Source organism: Marmota monax, unplaced genomic scaffold (genome assembly GCF_021218885.2).
Source record: "Marmota monax isolate L192 unplaced genomic scaffold, Marmota_monax_Labrador192_F-V1.1 WCK01_AAM20220418_F8-fsc00105, whole genome shotgun sequence".
NCBI lineage: Eukaryota > Metazoa > Chordata > Mammalia > Rodentia > Sciuridae > Marmota > Marmota monax.
Window position 1 is genome coordinate 2,865,840 of NW_026692947.1, and position 20,500 is coordinate 2,886,339.

General features: G+C 47.1%; 1 protein-coding gene across 1 annotated transcript in view; it reads right to left on the reverse strand.

Annotated features, from left to right (window-relative positions):
• Positions 1-20,500, reverse strand: part of Plxna2 (plexin A2) — a 208,252-nt gene that overhangs the window by 93,082 nt on the left and 94,670 nt on the right. The gene's annotated exons all lie outside the window — the stretch shown is intronic.

Here is a 20,500-nt window from a genome sequence, read left to right on the forward strand (position 1 = left end):
CACTGGGGACCGAGTCATCAGATAGATGTCACAGGGGTAGCCCGAAAGCAAAAGAAATGGAAATGTGCTCTCTGGTCTCCTGGAGCTTGCTAACTAGTTGGAAGGACATAACAAAGATGTGATAGAACAGATTCAGGACACTTAAAAGGCGGATACTGAGAAGTGAAAATTAAGCTAGAGCCTGAGAAGGGCATGTGGAGTTAAGTGGTGATCAGAGAGGGTGGGATTAATCAGATAGAGGGTGATGTCTGCTGAAGGAGGACTGTGGGTAACGCTTCATCTGCTGAGACATGAGGAAGGGGGACAGCGCTCCGCGTTGTCTTTCATTAAGATTTCTCTAGCTGCTACTGCAGATTCAACTCTTTGAGAGTTCTGTTTTGAACCATTACTAGCCAATATAGCACTTTTGTGCAGCCGAAAACAGTGTCACCTGAACGCATCTTGCCCCTCAGCCAGTGAGTGGCCTGTGAGCAAAGCACAACCTGAACCATCACATTTGGCAGCCCCGATGCCCAAAGTCTCTAGAGAAGGAGGCAGTTGAAATGGAGGCAGTTGGTGGGTCTATCAGAGTTCTGGCCCAGCTGACCCAAAAGGAATATTTTTAAGCCCTAAATATTGTGATGCCTTTTATCATTTCTGTAATGGGGATGAGCACGTGTGGAATCCACTGTGGATTCAGAAGTGGGGAGGTCTCCATGGAAACGGCAGGACTTGAGAAGGGCCAAGGTGGGAGAGTCATGGGCAAGAAGGTATCTTAAACTAAAGTCAGGAGAATGAGCTGTGGCATGCGCTCTGTGGACAGTGAAGGACACAATAAGGGACCACTTAGGGTTCTTTTCTTCCTGGTTTCTTAGGAGTTAACATTGTAAGTAATCATCAAAAAAGCAAAAGCATCCTAGACTTCCCTCGAGGAAAAGGAGCCCAGAGGAAGAATTTCTCTGGAAACCAGTGCTGCAGGAAGGGAGGTTCGAGTCCCTGGGGGAAGCTAAATAGGGGCTCAGGTCTACTGTGAGCAGAGCAGGACTCCAAGGTTGCTCTAATTCTCTCTCTTTTCCTGCATCCCCACCAACTTTCCATCCACCGTGGAAGATGTTCAGGGGACAAGGACCTCTGTGGTTTACAAGCAGGTAGTTAGGTCTCAACTCAAGAATTCTTATGTTTCAAAAAAGAAAGCCCCTCACAGAAAACACAGACATGCACACACACATACCACTCCATAAACTCAAGTTCTTATAGGAACATGCTCATGAACACAAACACGTGTGCACCACACACACCATGCCCTAACACGCTGACACCACACACACCTTCCACACGCTACTGCTGATGCTCCGTGTGCACATTCTGTGCACACTTAGAGCACAGGCAGATGGGCCTACCACCCTCAGGGCCCTCCTCCCCACCTGCACACAATTGAGAGGAGAAAAGAGCCACCCGGAGCTGTCTTTCTCTGGCTCGTAGTGAAGAAGGATCGGGGCTGCCCAAGATTAAACAGAGGAGTTAAAAGTGACAAACAGACTTCTAAACGGGATTAGAGTCTTAATGAAAACCATAATGAATGGAAGAGCCTCGCAGATATCACCCATGAGTGGCCATAAATATCAGACCAACAGATGAGATCCTAGATACTGCCATTTTGAACCCCATCAAATTCCTCTTATTACAATTCATCAATACATAACCAAGCCCAGCCTCATATTTAAGGTCCCACAATGCTCCAGAAGGTGGGCGCTGGGGGCGGGCAGAGGCGGGTTAGATTCTGTTTGTGCCCCTGACTAGCTAGATTTTCTTGCTTCTTTCTTTCTGCTTCTACACAATGTGGTTGACTATTTCTGTAATAGGGACATGGTGTGGGTTAAAGTAAGTTCTAGAAAGCTAGAATGATAATGTCCAGTAATATAAACAATTTAAAGTTAGTTACTGTTGATTTTGATCATTATCTCTCCCCTACCTGTCTGCTTCAGCCTTCTGGGGTCAAGAGACTCTCACAGGATGCACCCATTGGACGGTGGGATTGGTAAGGATGAAAGGGGAAGGGAGATAGAAGGAATGGGAAATAGTTGGAGACTAGGGTAGGGGAAAAGGTGGGGAGAGGAAGGGAAAGGGAGAAAAACCCTCAGGAGGATGGCAGGCCCCTCAAATGCCACATGTCTGTGGCATGATGTCCACTCCCCGACAAGAAAATAATCCCACTCCCATTTCTTCTCCCTTCCCCACCCCAGTTACTCCAGCCCTGGCCACCTGCCACTTGACTCTGTCCCCTGGAATTTTCTTTTTCTATGCATTTCTTAGCCACAGAACCATACAATACTTCATTCATGGTGTCTGGCTTCTTTCACCTATCCTAATGTCTTTCAAAGTTCATTCATTATTCTAACGTATATTAACAACTTCTTGAATTTATTAATTCAAATCCAAGAAGGTGAGAGAAATGTTGAACATTCCCACACATAAGCAAGTGCCATAATAAAAACTTGCCCAATTGTTCAATCTCACTGAGTTAATTCCTCATTAATTTTTGGGCTTTGAGATCAGGTGGTTGGGTTCATTCTTTTTTATGAGTAGGGAAACCAAAACAAGGTGAGATGATGTGTTTTTGAGTGTGGGTTTTTTGGACTCTCTGCATACTTCTCATGAAGAAATGTGAGAGTCCTAAATGTAAGAGTGCCTTGCTATGGTTTTATGATTTAGATTTAATGTTAAGAGACAAATAAGAGTCTCTAGGTATTCTGTTCCATATGTCTCTCTCTTACCTCTTAAAAGTGACAATTCCCAACTCAATTTTTACAATGTAAAAGGATGACTCTCCTCTAATGGTTATCTGTCATTGTTTGTGTTTAAAGTAATTTTATACGTTAAGGCTGTGGTCTCAAGATGCAGGAAAGCAGAAAGCGACACCCTTGGGCCAGAGGCAGCTCTGAAGGTAGGCGGAGCTTATCAATCACCTTGGAAAGGAGCAGGCGTTTGCTGGACTCAGGAAACGACCCTCCTTTGCTCTGAACTGAAGTGAGATGTGTCAGTCCCTTAGTGCAGCTATCTTGAGAATTACAGGAATGACAAGGTATCTATTCCATCCAGGTGACCCCAGAGACAGACGATGTGAACCGACAAAATTGTGTGCGCAGCTTCACTCTCTGAACTGATGTCTACCAACGTTACCCCATGGCCACTAGATGTTAGTCTAGGGCCACAGGTAAAGAACTTGAACTTCACGAAAAACAAGAAACAGAGATTCCACCAACTAGTAAACGCACACACACACACACACATGCTTTCAGCAAACTCCACTAAAGATGGACAAGAAAATATATTTTGCTGTGAGAGGCCTTTTTTCTTTCCTATAAATATTGATTCGGCTTGAATCAATTGTAGGTAGGCCAAGATGGTGCCACCAACCACAGTGCCCTGGGAGGCCAGGCATTGTGGCAGTGGTAGCAGGCATAGCTAGAGAAACGAGAAAGGGCTCAGACAGGAGACGTGAACGCAAAGTTCAGGTTTGAATACTAGTTATTTCCTCTGTGGATTATCCTGTGATTAGTGTCTCCAACTGCCTCAATGGATACCCAGTGCATTTCCAGCAGCAAATTCATTTCAAAACATAACAATAACTAAACCCAGTGGCCTTTTGTGTAGGCCCTATTTCATGAAATAAAACAATACAATGTTACCACTCTAAAAAGGTCAGACAGGCATTGTTTATTAACAATGCCCAAGGAATCTCATTAAATCTGGGAGCATGAACATATTACAATCTAATAGAATACACTGGAACTGATGTGCATCCCAGTGAAGACTGCCCTGGGACCCGAGGAGCAGCCTGTGGTTCTCTTGGCCATTGTCTACAACTCCCTGTGCTCCACCGAGTCCTGTCATTTTGTCCTCAGTTTATCCAGTCTGGAGGAGGTGCTGCCCCAGAGTTCCTTCCTCTCCTGGAATTGACTTCTTAGTGCACCCTTGGGCAAACAAATAGGTGATCCTAGGTAACAAAAATAGGTTTCTGGAGAAAGTGGGGTGACTAGAATTTTCTCTATTAATCTGGACATGCTCTAATTTGCACTAGGAGCATAAATTTGCATGTTGAATTCCAGAGGACCCAAATCAAACAATATTAGATAAAATAAAATTAATTTTTATAATCCTCTGTGATCATATTCAAACCCAATATTCTCAGCTTGGCACACAGAATAGGTTTGCCTGCCTGCTTTTCTCTGCGCTTTCCTATTAAAATTATTTTCTCAAACACTGATTGAGTTCTGGCTGTACAGCTGGCCCTGGGAGGGGTTGGGGTTCTCTGACCTTCCTCTGGTAGCTTAGAGCCTAATGGGGAAAGACATCAAATAGATAGAGATTTATTGGATGTGTGGTTTTACCATAAAAGTTAGAGAGAAGCCCAGAGGACTGAATTTGTTCTGACTGGGATGAATAGGAATGGTTTTGAGTTCTAATGGGGACACAGGAGGAAGGATAGTAGGGAGGTGGCCACAAGTGGATACTCTTGTTTTTCCATGGATTCAAAATGCAAGCATGATTCTTTAGACTATTTGGGCTTCCCCTCCTTCTAGGGAGGCAGCTGTGAGATGACATGGTTGCCAGCTGAGCCAGCAGGCCACAGGGATCTGGGAAAAGGCCCACAGCTATGAGTACTTGCTAGGTGGGCCTGAGATGGTGAGACCAGGCAGAAGGCGGGAGGCCTGTATGGTCAGACCTGCAGAATCTGCTAGAACCCCAGGAAGCAATCCTGACATCATCACGTGGTGGGTGGTTTGTTTCTTCCTGGCTCCTCTACAAACTTAGGATTTTCCTGTGGTTCTGGAGATGGGATCCAACATAGAATGTGAGGGTTTCATTTTTCTTGGGAAAACCAGACAGACTTCCTGCGTACCAGTTTCTAATGGTTAATGATCCAGTTTCTAGTGGTTAGTGATCTAATGACTGTCCAACAGTGCCAGGGCTTGTCCAGGACAGCGAAAGATATTTTTTTTCAAAGTTCCCATGTAATGAATTCACTGTGTGGCAGGGATAATGCTCCCTGAGTTTTGTACACCATCTCATTTAATCCTTGCAGCACCCAGTGGAGACGATTCCAAAATTACCTGTTAGCAACAACCCACCTCAAAGGGAGCTGAGCACTTGCAATTAGAAAACTTGGTCAAGGTCAATGCTTAAAAGGGCCAGAGGCAGGATTCCAGATATATTTAACACAGAGTCTGCCCTGCCCACCACCCTACTCTGCCCTCCTAAAGGAAGTAGATAATGTGAAAGTGTATTCAGAACCCCTAACATCCACTTGCCTGCCCAGTCTTTCTGGGAGCCTCAGACTCTTCTATTGCTCTCTTGCTTGCTTTTCACCTCACCTCCCCACCTCTAGAACACTCCTGGAAGGAAGAGAGGCAGGCACACTGTGTCCTGGGCCTGGGGACAGGTGACCTTTCCAATTCAGCACCTTTATAAATCTTATCTAATGAAGTTAAAGGGAAAAAGGAATTAATGAATAAATGAAGGTTAAATCACTCCCTGCAGAAAATTGATGTTGACAGCGAGGGCCAAGAAGAGAGCCTGGAAATCAGGAGGCTGACTTGCAGAAGGTTTTTAAGATTCCCTTCCCCAAGTGCGAGGGGGATGTAAAACTCACTAACTCTGACGGAGGCAGCGGTGGCTATGGGGAGTCCAAGGGAGAGGACTTGAAGGAAATGGGATGAGAAAGTCATATTCTGTTTCGGATCATTTTTTCCCCCAAAGCTGATTTGGGTATGATGCACAAATGTGCATATACACATGCATGTGCTTGCACACACACACACACACACACACACACACACTATACACTGTTAACTCCTGTTACCAATCAAGGCTGTTCAGTTCTGCTTGGCTCATGCCTGGCCTCCTGGGGACTTCTGTGGCATGTCTCCTTGTCAGCAAACACTTGTTAGCCTGCCTCTTTGTCACCTCTGTGATTGTCACCACCCTCAACTGCCCATCCCCCCAGACTGCATGCCTCAGCCCCACTGGCTCAGGAGGGCTGTAGAGAGATGCATGACTAAGCCTGAGGAGGAGGGGAAAGGACAAGCAGGAATGGCTAGCTGACCACAGCAGGGCAGCCAGGCCCGAGGCTGACCCGGGAACAGAGGTTGAGGGGAAGTGGATGGAAAAGAGGATATATCTGGTGAAGCTGAAAGGGAAAAATTTGCAGATGAGGGCTGGGAGGAGCATATCTTTCTTGCCAGCAAGGCTGCTGACTTCCCAAGCAGTGCTGGGCAGGTCCGTCAGTGGCCTATGCCTCAGTGGAACTCCTCCGTGAAATGGGTATGAAGCGGGTCTGCAGGAGAGCAGCAAAAATTCTCCCTGGGAGCAGTGAGGAGGAAAGACCAGCCACTCTAGTGCCCCTCCTCTCGGTGCCCACAGGTTTTAGGAATCTGGTCATGATGGCAGGGAGGCTCAGGGGTTCTAGCACAGCGTCCTGTAGCCCCCGGAGGAATGAGAGACAGTGAGTGAGCACTGGTTGCTGGAGGGGCTGGGATGCTGGAGGTTGGGCAGAGAGACTCAGAGCCAAGAGCTGGCCAGATCAACCAGTGAATGAAAGGTCACTGTGATTTTTCTAGGCACCCTGGGAGAAGTAGACAGAGAGCTCCGCTGACAGCAGGAGCTGACAATTGGCAAATGAGCCTCTGCCGTTATCTGTTTTCCTTCCTTATTCTTGTCTCATAAGACAGAGGCTAGAAATAGATGCCACTGGCAGATGACTTCAGGATGAAAAATGAGCAACATGTTAGTTGTGGGGGGTTTAGTGGCAGTGAAACAGGAAGCTCATGAGTGAACCACAGAAAGGCACTGGGCTTAGGTGCAGCCATTTCCATGGGGCTGGCTCTTGCTCTGTCCCAAGCATTCTATGGGGATTATTGGTTTAATTTTCTCAGCAATCCTAAATCTGGCTATTATTGTTAATCCCACTTTACAGAAGGTAAAACTGAGACTTAGAGGGGATAAGCCAGGCCACAAGGAAGAGTGGCAGAGTCCAAATCTGAGCACAGTTCTAACTGTCTCCACGGATGAGTCTTCATGCTATCCTAAGGGCCTCCTTTCTGCCTCTACCTTCTTTTCTTCTTTCCATTTTGAATTTCACCCTGTGTTTATTGAGCAACTACAAAGTACCAAATAATATGTTACTTCTTAGGGAGAAATAAGCAGCCCTGGCAAGCAAAGTCTCTGACACCAATAAAAGTTGTTAAAATGAGGGAATGGATGACAGGGGTACACTAGCCCCTTCATCTTCCCATTAGCCTGGGATGGGCAGAGACCTTTCTTGTACAGTTAGAGAAATGGTCCTCCTGAGGGGAATGGACTGGCATGATCACAAAAGGTGCCAGTGGGAACTCTGCCCAATGCTGGCATTTTTTTCTTGATGATACTGCTGAAATCCATGGCCTATGTGGGGGGCCAGCTGTTGGCCTTGGTGCCAGAGAGCACCAGGAGCTGGGTGCATGTTTGCTCCCTCCCATGTTCTACGTGGCAGCAGATGGGGGGGCCTGAAGCCTCTTTTTTTCTGTGCTGGGGCCCTTTCTTCTTGAGATAAGTAGTGGGTGGAACTCATCTCAAGTCTTGAGATCCATATGACACAGAAACTCTGCAAGAATTGATGCCTCTGAACTTTTCCTTTGGCTCCAACAATATCAAGTTTGGGGAAATGTTTCCTGAGTAGGTTCAACTTCCTGCTTTGAAGCTTTCCTTCACTTAATCAATACTCTTTTGTTTTTGATCACAGTGGATGAACCCTTCCTTTTCACAAATCACCTGGAGCATCTCTTCCCCAGGGGAAGCCTTCTTTGACTCACAAGTTGTGCTGGGTGGTGGCCTCTCCTGTTCCCAGCACACTGCATGCTGCTGCTTCATTAGCTGCTCACTTGTGGCTTTCCTTGTGTAGGTGTGATCGTGCGGGCACAAACCCTGTGCTGCCAACCTAGCAGTCCTCAAAGGTTGTTGGATGAACCATGGCGGCTGAGTCTCTGTCCATCTCCTTTCTCAGTCTCCTTTTTTCCTGACCCTCATTTTTGCCCACCTGTCTTTTCTCATCCCTAAACACTGCCTGAAGGACAGAGGCTGAACCCTGGACTGTTTGCTAAGCCACAGCTGATGACACAGCCACTCTTCCTCCACCTGGTGGATGCTGCAAACCCTAGCCTGTTTGTGGAGGGAGGCGGGAGTGGGAATGATTGGGAGGACTGGGCGGGGGAAGGCCACTTGAGGCAGGATGGTGAAGGCAGATTCAGGGCATAGTGTGAAAACTATGGAGACTGTGGCTGAGACTCAGGGTCTCTGAGCTGGGCCTACCACAGAAAGAACAGAAGGCCAACTGGAAAAAATGCAGTCAAGCTGGGCTCTGAAAACAGCACTGGAGAGGAGGAGGAGAGCAACCTTCCCCTTGCTCCTTGCATGAAGGAGCAAACGACCCCATCCCACAGGGGCGTTTTCTGTCATCTTACTTGCTGGTCCCCATGCCTCTGTTCTCACCAGCACATGCGCACTCAGACCCAGGCCAGCCTCCAAGCACCACATACTTCTGCGCTGCTGATACTGTTCACATCTAGAAAGAATGTGCCAAATGTCCTGGCCTCGAGGGATATTTAAATACTTTTGACCATCAGGGAAACTGAGGCTTCAGTTGACCTTGACTTAGCTGCACCAGTAAGTGACTCAGATGACTCACAAGGGCAGATTTTCACCTTACCTGGTCCTGGCTGCTCTCCCACCACCCCTCTACCTCCCTTTCCCTAGAACTCCCCTGTAGCCTCAAGTTTGAGCCTAGATCCCTTCTAAAGGACCAGCCCAGGAGAGAAAGCTTGTCTGGCAGCTGGCTGGTCAGAATCCACAGGCAGCGGGGAGGAAAGCCACCAAGTGTTCCCGTAAATGGGCTCAGCTGGCCACTTCTGGCTAAGGAGTTCAGATCCAGCAGAGATCAGCATTTGCCTCCTGGGGTACCTCCTGGATCTAAGTCCTGAGAGGGTCCGTCCAAGCCTCACCATTTGTGTGAGAAACCTGCTGGAATGGAGACCCCATTCTTTTTCCCCATTGTGTCCCCCAGGGCTCTGGCCCCCATACAGAGGAGACTTGTCAAGTCCCCGAATGCCCAAGGTCTATCTCTGTCCCTAGGGGAGGCCTCTGCCCTTCAGATGGTGCATCTTGCCAAGGTTTGCAGCCTTCCCCTTCCCGGCCTCTTGCTCTGCTGATGCTCGTGCCCCTCTCCACACCTCTGAAACTGTATCTTCACATCGCAGCCACTGTCTCAGTCATCAGCGGATGGAAATAACTTTTCACGACAGCTCCTCTGATGTTGCCATCTTTTGTGTTGATCAAAACAACAAAACGAATCAGACTCTCAGCATCTGATTGAAGCCTAATTGGAAACCCAAAGTGGCACTAAATGTTATGGTCTAAATAAAACACATTCAATTACTGAACCTCGACAGGAGGAACACCAGGGAGAGCGCCTAGAAGGAGATAGGAAGCAGGTTGCCGAGTCCTGGGGCGAGCCTGCTGGGCCAGGCAGGTGTCTGGATGAGACTCCAGGCTGTGGGCACAGGAGGCTTCCATGAGCCTGAGAGCCCCTCGCATTGAGCTGCTCCCTGGTTGCCCGGCTCACTCTTGGAATGGCACTTGGAGGCTGAATGGGGCTTGGATGCAGTTTCTCCCAGGTGTACTGGACTTGCCCTCCTGGCCAGGGGTTTCCTTTGCCAAGTTGAGCAGTGGATGGGGTAGGAAAATGTGCAGGAGTGTCACCAGGTCACCTGCTGGGTCCCTGAATGGCCACTTGATGTTGGGGGAAGGTGGGAAGGCAGGAGCTTTGGGACCACCCAGGCTTGTCCCTCCTCCTCTGCTCTGCCTCTTAGGAGCCCTCCGGGTCATAGTGGGGAGGGGAGAGGGTCTTGTGAGGCACCATTCTTCTGCGCGGGAAGAAAGGAGCTGCAGTAACTTCCTTGGGGCCCGGGGCTTTTTCTCCCTGCACTCGGACCATTAGAGATATTTCCCCTGATTGGCCATGTAGGGCCTGGGGCAGTGCTGACTTTTTCTTTCTTTCTTTCTTTTTTAAGTAAAACAGCCCAGTACTCCAAATTCCTTGGGTGTGTCAGGTGAGAAGATTAGGAGTCTGTGCTGGCTTCCTGGAGTTTAACCCTTTCCTTAACATGAAGCCAGGAGGAGGAAGTGCAGGAGGGGAGCCGGACAGCAGCCAGGGGGCGCTGTCTCAGAAATAAGGAGGCGTGGGTCGGCCTCCAGAAGCGTGGGGTGGAGGCCTAAGCCGGCTGTTTGCCAGCTTTGTTGCTCTGGGCAAATTACTTAGCGAGATTAAATTTCAGTTTTCTTTCTTATCTGTAGAAAAGGCTAGGAAAATAATGCTTATTAGTTGAGGTCATGTTTGTCAACTAAAATAAGCAAAGCATGACATAAATATTAGATTTCAACATCTTAAAGTAGAGCTCAAAAGCCTCGTAGGCGGTGGAGTTTTTTTTTTTTTTTTTAAGGTGTGACTATATGCACAGCGTGAACTGCAGGGCTTGGCCTGGTGATGAGACAAGGGGGTACAACCATAAAAATATAATTGCCACTACTAACATTTATTAAGCAGGTAACACATGCCAGGTACTTTTCAGAGTGCTTTTTATGCATTAATTCATTGAATTTAATCCTCATGCAAATGCCATAATTATGTCCATTTACAGATGAGGTTATTGAAGCACAGAGAGGTGAAGCAATTTGCCCCAGGCCTCCAAGCAGTCAGTGATGGGGCTGGGACTTATCTAAGAGTCCATGCTTTTCATAGCTGTCAGGAAACTGCTCACAGTCGCTGATACCAGCCTCCTCTCACTGCTTGGTACACCCTTCATTCTCCACAGTCACTTCTCCCCAGATCCCTGACTCTTTTTCTAAAAAACAGAGGGCTGCTTATCACTAAGTAGTCTCTGGGCCTCAACCAGCTCTGCAATCCTGTGCAGGCTCTCTGAGAGACTCCCAGCATGGACAGGCCTCTTTCTGATAGTTATGAGCTAATGTAATTATCAAACACATCATCCCTGTCTTCTGTAGCACTGCTCACCTTATTTTCCCTTTTACCTACATTTCATGCCTTCTCTCCAGAATGTGATCATCCTGAGGGCAGGAATTCTACTTTACTTATCTGTACACAAAATCACCCATTAACAGGGCTGTTGTTGTGCTGAAAAGAGCAGAAAGAAATCAAGAAAGTACCTAAGATCTTTGCTGGAACATTCCTTAGAAAGACAGCCGTGTCTATATCTGCATATGCAAATGACTTTCCAGTGGACAGCTCTATGCATTATACATGGTAGACATTTAATGGTCTGTTGAATGAATGGGTCTGTGTATGCTAATGATATGCAAATCACCTCTATTTTAATTTGACCCTTGGGAACATCTTCAGGAACTCTCTCTTGGGCCTAGCTTGTTTTCCTTGTTTTTTTTTCAACTTTAGTTTTTAAACATGCCAGTGTTTTCCCTTGCCTGTGCTGAATGAAGCCATGTCAACTTGGGAAAAGAATGCTGGGCTGGACCAGGTGGATCAGCATGATGACCCAGGTAAGCGAGTCCCCTCTCTAGGCATCAGTTCCTCAGATTTAAAAGACTGGGGGAGGGTAGGCTTCCTTCTGGTACAGAGACACTGCGATTTCCCATCCCTCAGTCTAGGAGCATCATCTTAGAGTGTGAGCCTTCAGCTGTCCTACCTAGAAAGAGAAAGCAAAGCCCTTGCCAAGGATTAGAGAGAGTCTCCAGGCCCCCTGCCCATTTAGAGAAAGGAGGGTTTTTGGCACCAGTTCGCCCTGCCTGGGCATTGTGTTCAATCATTTCTTTCTAAACCAAGGGATTTTAAAATAAGAGGCTGGAGTTCTCTCTCTTACATACAGTAAGCCAAGCGTCTGATTAAAAGGGTGGGTTTGCATTTCTCTTCCCTCATGTGAAAATATTTATTAAAAAAAATGCTCCCCTGAGAATATTAATAACTAGGGAGTCGGCCCTGGGTCAGCCTCTGGATCCTTGACACTGGAAATGTGGGAAACACAGAGGGAAAAGGGAAACCTAGGTTGAGGTGGTCCCTGTGCCCTGTGCAGAATTCCGCCCTCCCTCTGGGGAAGGCACTGATGTGAGCATTCAGCTCCTGGGCCACACTGGGGTCTTGCATCCTTAACCAGAAACACATGTGCATCAAAGGCTTGGATTGAAAGTGACACTTTCTAAAACAAAGTGCAGCCATGATTCTCTCTTCCTCACTCGCCTAATCCGTCCCCAGGTCCCTCAGGCTCAGCTCTCTCCTGCCCCCTCACATTCCTGCCTCCCTCAGGGCCAAGGCCTCCAGGCCCAGGTGGGAGCGGGGCTCCTGTTACTGAAACTTGTCAAAATACACCTTGGCGAACTCTGCAGGCGCCCAGGAAGTCTGATCACCTGCACTAAACATGCACCATCACAATAATAGTCTGAAATGCCAAGACCCACAAGCAGGAGTGTGGTTCCTCACATTTTTTTTTCCATTCCCAAGGTCTTCAGGTGACCTGGGGGACTGGCAGGCAGTTCAGTAGTTTTGGCTACAGGTAGGAAATTTACTACCCCAAGTATGACAACAGCCCCTTTGAAAAGATTCTTATTTTTGGGCCTCAAACCAAGTTGGTATTTGACAGGGAATTCTCCAAACCAGGGAGAACAAAATTAGTCCCTTGGAGAAGCCCTCTGGACAGTGTTGCAGGAGCATTTGAGAGGCGGACCTAAACTTCCCCAAGCCCCACACAAGACTTAGAACCAGAGCAGGGACCTGCTGCGGGGTTTCTCCTGTAGTGAATTATGTCAGGGAAGGTGGCTTTACACACTTTGTTTCTGATACTGAAGCCAGATTTAAAATTAGGTAGTCAGTGTAGTTAGGTAAATCGGGTCTAAAATTGAGTGCTGAGAATGAATTCCCAGAAAAGTTGAGCAACTCTTGAAATGTTAATGAAGTCCAGGAAACAGCCCCCAACAGATTTGAAGATAGTCCATCCCAAAGAAATGTTAATGAACAGCCCCAGCGGATTTTAAGATAGCCCATCCCAAAGAAGTGTTAACGAACAGCAAACTGGAAGATGCTGCCTCAGAAGTCCTTCCTGCCCAGATTACTTCTTTGGCCCACCTGTGTCCCACCCCTCGGGCCTTCCCACCTACATTCCATCACTGAAAGAACTACAAAAAGGGGAAACAACAGCACTTCCACGGATTCCACCTCTTGGGTCCCCTTCTTCCTCCCGGAGAAGTCTTTTCTGCTGTCCTTTACTAAACTTCTAATTTCTACTCTGACCTTGCCTCCGCGAGCTTCTCTGGTGTTATTCTTCAACATTGGGGAAGCAAGGACTTGTCACGGTCAACAGAGGTAACAATACCTCCAGGCCAGACTCCTCCTTGCCCCATCTCTGTTAAACCAGAAAGGCAGGGTTGGTGAAAATGTCTGTTTCCTGTAATCCCTGGGGGTGAGAAGCCACTGCCCTGTGTCCTGAAGGAGGACCACTTCTGAGTGGTTCCCATGCAACCTGTCACAGGAAGGCTTCCTGGCAGAACATTAAAAGCCAACATGCCCTCAACGTGTGACCCCCTCCTGATAGATTCCCACAAGCACTTTCTTTGCCCATGGACATTTGATGTTGTAAGGGTAAAAGAAATTGAAGTTAAAGCGTAAAAGTTAAAGGGTAAAAGACCGGGTGTTGTAAAGTTTCTAAGCTGCAAGGTCTGAGTTAAAATGTAAAGGATTAGGTATTGTTAGGTTTCTATGCTACCCGCAAAACCTGAAATTTCTGTAGCTGTTAAGACAATGCTTGGAACTGCCCAGTAAATATTTCCCCTGACTATTTGGATTATTTAATAAGGGCTCTGTGTGGTCACACATAGGCATTGCAGGGCCTGGACCAATCAGTTTAAATGTAACCCCCTCCTTAGGAATGACCTATCACTCCAGCCTGACCTGTTCCCGCCAATGAATGAACCAATCATGTTTAGGAGTTGTTGTTCAATTTTCCCGCGCCTCATGATGATTTGTTCTGATGTATACAAAGCCCTTCGCCCTCCCCAAAAAGTGTACTTAAGCAGTGCTCAGCCCCTGTTCAGGGCTCTGGGCTGCTTTCCCTTCTTGAGTGGGCACGGAGCCCCAGCATGCTGGTTCAATAAATCCCCCTTCTGCCAATTGCATGAGTGGTCACTTGGTGGTCTCTTTCTCCGACGTTTCGCGGGACCCTTACAATGTGGGACTTACAAAACCTTCAGCAGTTGATCAGTAGCACACTTTAAGGCCACTAATGGGTCCGTCTGTGTTTTGGGAAATCAGAGCAGTTCTGCAGATCCTGGAGCTAGGTGCTGGGGGTACACAGTGCTGAAAGGGGCATTCACATGGTGCCTTCTGAGCCTCGAGTTCCTCATCTGGGGTCAGAATCTCTGAAGTCCCCTCCTGCCCTGGTGCTTTGTGTTTCCATGCCCCTGCGGATGGGGAACCCAGCCCTGCATCTTCTCCTAGCCTGCTTTTCAAGTGTGCCAACTGAGTGATGGGCAGCAGAGTGGTGACACTGGCATTTCCAAAACCAAGTCGTTGAGAAAGATAATAAATGTCCTACATAGGGCTGGGGTTGTAGCTCAGTGTAAGAGCGCGTGCCTAGCATGTGTGAGGCACTGGGTTTGAGTCTCAGCACCAGATATAAATAAATAAAATAAAGTTCGATCAACAACTAAAAAATGTTGAAAAAAAAAGTCCTCCCTAGTTTGCTGGGGGTGCTTACTCTTAGAACCCTGAGCTGCTGTGTCTGCCGTGAGCTGTCATACTCGAGAAGTCTGACTATTTTGGGGCCAGCAGGCTGTGAGGAAACTCAAGACACATGGAGAAGCCTTGTCTAAGGCATTCTAGTGAAAAAATCCCAACTGATCCCAGCTTCTAGTTTCCAAGTGCCAGACATGGAGAAGCTTCCAGAAGAATCCAGCCCCTCATGCTAGCCACCCATGGCCATTCACGTCATCCCTACAGAAGCTGTGGATATATAGAACAGATACACATTGCCTTCACTTCTTCCTGCACCCCTTCTGTCCCCGAATCCTTAACTCAGACATTTTGGGATGGTTTGTTATGTAGCCATAGATAAACACAGCAGTGTGTCAACTCCTGTCACACACATGAGGGCACTCAGGGCTGGGATCTGAGTGCTTACTACCTGGAAAAGGTAGTTTTGTCTTTTGCACTGAACTTGAGACTTGGTTATATACCTGAGGAAACCGGAAATGAAAATCCCCTTGGAGAGTCCCTGGCTGACCAAGCATCCATACCTGTGGTCACTCAGGCCCGTGGGCTTGGGGGATGGCCAGGGCTCAGGTGCCCCTCCCTATTCCCTATGGATGCCTGCTTTCAAGTCTCCCGAGCCTCACATATGGGCCTGCGGCTGCCTCCTGAGTATGGAGGGGGGCAGGATTGTTTAGTCTGCTGGGCACATTCCTAGATTTTTAAAATAAATAGCAGATTATGAGTGACTCAGCCCAATGCTGCCATTTGGCCAGGCCAGAGTCTTTTGAGGTGTCCCTCGGGAGAGAGCAGCAGGAATGGCAGGTTGGAGGCCATTGCTAGAACATAAGAATGCTTTCCCAGCCATAATTTATAGGGGATATGCTTCTAGTCTTTTCTGAGGTCCCCAGAAAGTTTTAGTACTGATACTACTACTAATAAATTTCTATCACATTTGAAAGCATTGACTAAGTCAGATATGGCACTAGGTGACTTATCTAGTCACAACTACTAGCCTATCTGCTAGTCCCATTACACAGATGAAGCAACTGAGGTTTGGAGAAGTCAAATTACTTTCTCAAAGCCATATACCACCTAGCAAGAAGCTATGAAAATGAAGTCTATCTCACTTTCACATGCCAGATCTTAACCACCATGCTCTTTTGCCCCTCCACGCCTAGAAATAGAGAGCAGAATCCCACGTCCCCCACCCGCTCCCAACACGCTCACCCTTTGCCAGCCTATCTGCTATTCCCAAGGCTCTTTCCAGCCTGCACGGAGCCATTCTCCACTGTGACTCCCTTTTTCCATTTCACCCTTCGCTGGATCATTTTATGCCTCTATTCCCTCTGCTAATTCAAACTAATTAAAGTATAAAATAGAATAATTGCTTCCATCCCCATACTCTTTTTCTCATCCACCCCGAGGACGGAGTGGTGTTCCCTTTCTGGGAGTGGCCAGCCTGACAAGTTGGGGGGAAACTAGGGCCATTCACTTTCTTTTTTCATCTTGTTGCTTGGTTTTTAACTTGGCCCGTAGCCTGATTTTCCCTGTACTCTCTGTCTGATTTCCATGAGACACTGAGGACAGGGGTGCAACTTGGAGTCATGCTGTGACATCTGTTGACTCACTGTTGAGTCTGGGGCGGGCTTTCTAGAGAAGAGCCAGGCACCTGGGCAATTAGCAGCAGGATTGGGGAATCAGTTCCCAAACTTCCCCCTGGGACTGGCCAGCCGCAGATCTATTAACAGTACATTAACATTGACTTGTTAGGAAGTGGCACTAATGACCCAACGCTTCCTACTAGTCCTATTTCTTAATTACATTTAGTTAATTGAGAGAGAGAGAGAGAGAGAGAGAGAGAGAGAGAGAGAGAGAGAGAGAAGAGAACGAGTGTTATATTGGTATTAGATTGTTAACTTTGTGGGCAGATTAGAACCCCTTTTGCAGAATGTGAGACCAGGGACTACGCTGTACTCTCACATGGTCTCAAGGATAGGACAGATGCCATGTTTTGGAGAAGGGGTGAGTACAGAGAGAAAAGTAAGTGCCGTGGATAGGGTGGAAGGAAGGGATGAGATTAGGCTACCCAGAGATTTGTTATAAAGTGAAGTTTTTGGAAGCCCCATTCCCTTGATGTCACACAAGGTCTTAGGACTTTTAGAGAACCCCAAAATCTTAAATTTCTACCTGCTATGGTTTAGATATGGTTTGAGTGTATCCCCCAGATGTTCATGTGTAGAAACTTTAAGAGGTGGGCCCTAGTGGCATATACATTGATCATTGAGGGCGCTTTCCTCAGAAGAAATTGATGTAGTTCTCACAGGATCCAGGTTATTTCTTGCAACAGAGTTGTTATAAAAAAGCAAGCCTGGCCCCTCCCAACCTTCTTTGGCTTCTTGTCTGGTCATGCGAGCTCTTCCTCTTGCATACACTCTTGTTGTGATATCATCTGCCATGATATGATGCAGTCAGGGAGACCCTTGCCAGAGCCTGGGCCACACTGTTTTGACTTTCAGCTTCCAAAGCCATAACTGAATAAACCTCTTCACTTTCTAAGTTATTCAGACTCTGTTATTTTGTTATGCTAATGGAAAAAGGACTAATACACTGCCTCAGCGCAGGAATACACTTATTCATAAGCAAACCAGCATTCCTACTCTCTGTAATGTTCATTGTTTAGGGAAGAAGCTCATGAAAACCTCACAGACCTCTTTTTCAGCAAGTTCTTTTGTTCTAACTTTAAGCTTATTAGTGGTGATTTTGATGTCACCTGCAAAAAGAGAAGTCCCAATACCAGGACCTTCAATGAACTCTTCAAGAATTAAAAGGACATCTGAGTCAGGTTTTTCATCTCCATCTTTAAATGTGGTAAATCCAAGTCCCTGAGAAGATAAAAGCCCAGGTCACCTGGGGAACTAAAGGCAGGGCCTGTTATCTGGGTCACAAACCACTTAGCTTCCTAATCATCACATATAGTATTTATTCTCCTAAGTAATGAAATCAGAATGCAAGAGGTGGAAGAAGCCACGTAGAATCTTAATGACCAGTGGAGTCATAGTCTGCATGGAGACAGAGTAAGAAGAACTTCCCTAGCTATTGTCTCAACTGAGTCTCACCCTGACCTTGTGTGACACTCACAGAGGTTAAGTGGCTTGTCTAAGGCCTCTCTGCTATAGAACAGCCAGAATTGGAACTGTAGACTTCAGAGGCAATCTGTTATCTGATGTAACTCCTCTAACTCAAACAGGAGGAAACGGAAGCCGTGAGTCATGCTACTGGTTATTGCAAAAGCTGAACTAGAATCCAGGACATCTGACTTAATTTTTACTGACCGTTCTCCAACCACACATTAAACTGCCTCCTTGAAGAGGTCCTGGCTGTCTGTGAATACTCTGTGCTCAGCCAGCTTCAGACAGATGGGCCTCCTGAGCTGCCCTTGGCCCTCCTCCCTGGACTCAGCCCCTGGTGAAGTCACCTGGCTACCTATTTCTACACGATTTATGGCTGTCCAAGTGACAGGCTTCAGAGCTCCACCACAAATCCCCCTTAGACATGGCCTCCTGATTGCAGCTCCACCTGGTACAGAGAGCTCCCCTATTAATATCTCACTTGGCCAGAGACAGCCCCATGGCATTAAATCCACATTCTTCCTCTATCTGCTCATTTGCTCATTGCAACTGGCTACTACTCAACCTACTTGGTGCAGATTGGAAAAAGAACAGGACACCTGAAGCAGAGGATGAGGACAAAGGAGAGGATATTTACAGAGAAACTGTATTTTGACCAGGAGGCATGCTCTCGGACGTGGCATCACACACGAACTCAAGATCATTCTATATCCTCAAGCCTTCTTGTCAGCCTCTAGCCCTGACCCTGCGCCTCTTCTTTGGTTCTATTTTGAATGCATTTTCAAAAGCATCCCATTTGACAAAGGACATGCAGCCAAAATGTGCCTTGGAACTTTTTCAGTTTCCACTAAGGTTTTGTTGGTCACTTCCATTTGCTGCTTCTGCTTTTTCACTACATTGGACTCAAAAAAAAACCCAAGAGAGAGCTCTTACCCAGAGCTTCCTGCCTGGTCTTGAGCCATACAGCATGTCTCTCAAAAAATATCATGCATACTGTGGGTTTATTCCTCTTCTTTAGCCACCTATGTAGGTTGCCATCTATCACCAGCCTTTTACGTATTCCTGTGAAAGTGTCTCAGGATCCTGTTAACGTGATGTTAATTTTGGATGGTGGACTTGAGACTGTTGTCTATAGGTAATGCTTGAACTGGTATTGAACAGGTAAGCATCTACTATTTTTATTTTAAAAATAACGTTCAGTCTTAAAGGTGAAGAAGAATAGGAAGAGAACACAGAGCATCCATAGTACTCAATCTGACGTCATAGATACCCGGGTACCTGTCTCTCTCCCTCATTAGATGGTAACCAACTTCAGGGTAGAGATCAAGTCCCACTCCTTTTCATGTTTTCCCAGTATTTTGTCTCCAATAAATATGTGCCCAGTCATGGTTTCTCTTAGGCCTATTGCCTGTTTTATTGGGATGATAGGCTGGTGTTTATTTCCAAGACTCTCTCACCCACTCTAGGTTAGGCAAAGCGTCCTCCAGCTCCTCCCAGTTCCCATCTGGACCTGTTTATGCCTCCATTGCAGGGGCCACATGAAAGAAGGTAAAAAAGACAGGTGGGTTCAAGAGGCTCTGGATGTAATTTGCATGCAATTAGCATATGATTTGTGTCATCTATTCTCAAGAAGTAATTTTCAAGTTAGAACTGCATCACTGCGTCCCTTAAAGCTGTCATGTGCCTGCTGGCCCCTTTCTTACTTTTTCTGCTTATCCCACATCCCCTGATTCAGATCCCTTACATTCAAAAACAAAGGAGGGAAAGACAACTCGGAGAAGGGGGAAGCTGATCAAGGACACTGGAATCCTGGCAGAATATTCTGAATGACATAGGAGCTGGGAGGCACCCTGTGAAAGTGGCTGGTCCTCTAGTCCCAGCACAATTCTCCAGCCTCTGTCAGTATCCTCAGCTGCTGAGACAGACTCATAATCCTTTTTAATCCTTCTTTGACCTTTATCTGACTTCTCCTTTTCAGGAAAATGATAAAGACCATTGCTGCAGCTTAACAACTGTTAACCCACTGACCAAGTGAATGGAATGAACCAGTCTTGGTGAAAACTAGGTGTTCGCTTGATTTTCTGGATCTACAGGGATCTGGTGAATCTCCTGTCTTCCCTGCTTCTTTTCTTCACCACAGCTCCTCCTGCATTACCCTTCTCTGGGCTGCCACACATTCAGAGTGAGTACAATCTGGGGGAGTAATCCTCCTCCCCGCCATCCTTAAGGGTGAGGAACTTGCTCAGTTGCTACCTAGCAGAGGGTAGAAGTCTGTTTTGTAGGATTCCCCATCTCTGCAGGCATAGTTTCAGCTTCCCAGAGCTGACCAGTTTCTACCCTGCACCAGTTTAAGACTCATGCCAAGATTTTATCTCCTTCTGGGGCCCTATCTTGGTTCTGTCTCTCTCAGGAGCAGGCCCAGCCTGGAGGCCTGGATTATTTACACCTCTTTGGCTCCCTTGAGCAGCAGACTCTGTGGGCCCGAGAGCAGTAAATCTACCTCCTAATCACACCAAGCTGCTCCATGCAGTCTGGCCTGTTCTTGCGGGGCTGTTCATCACTGGCTGAGACAGGGGCTGTGGCCTAGAGAGAA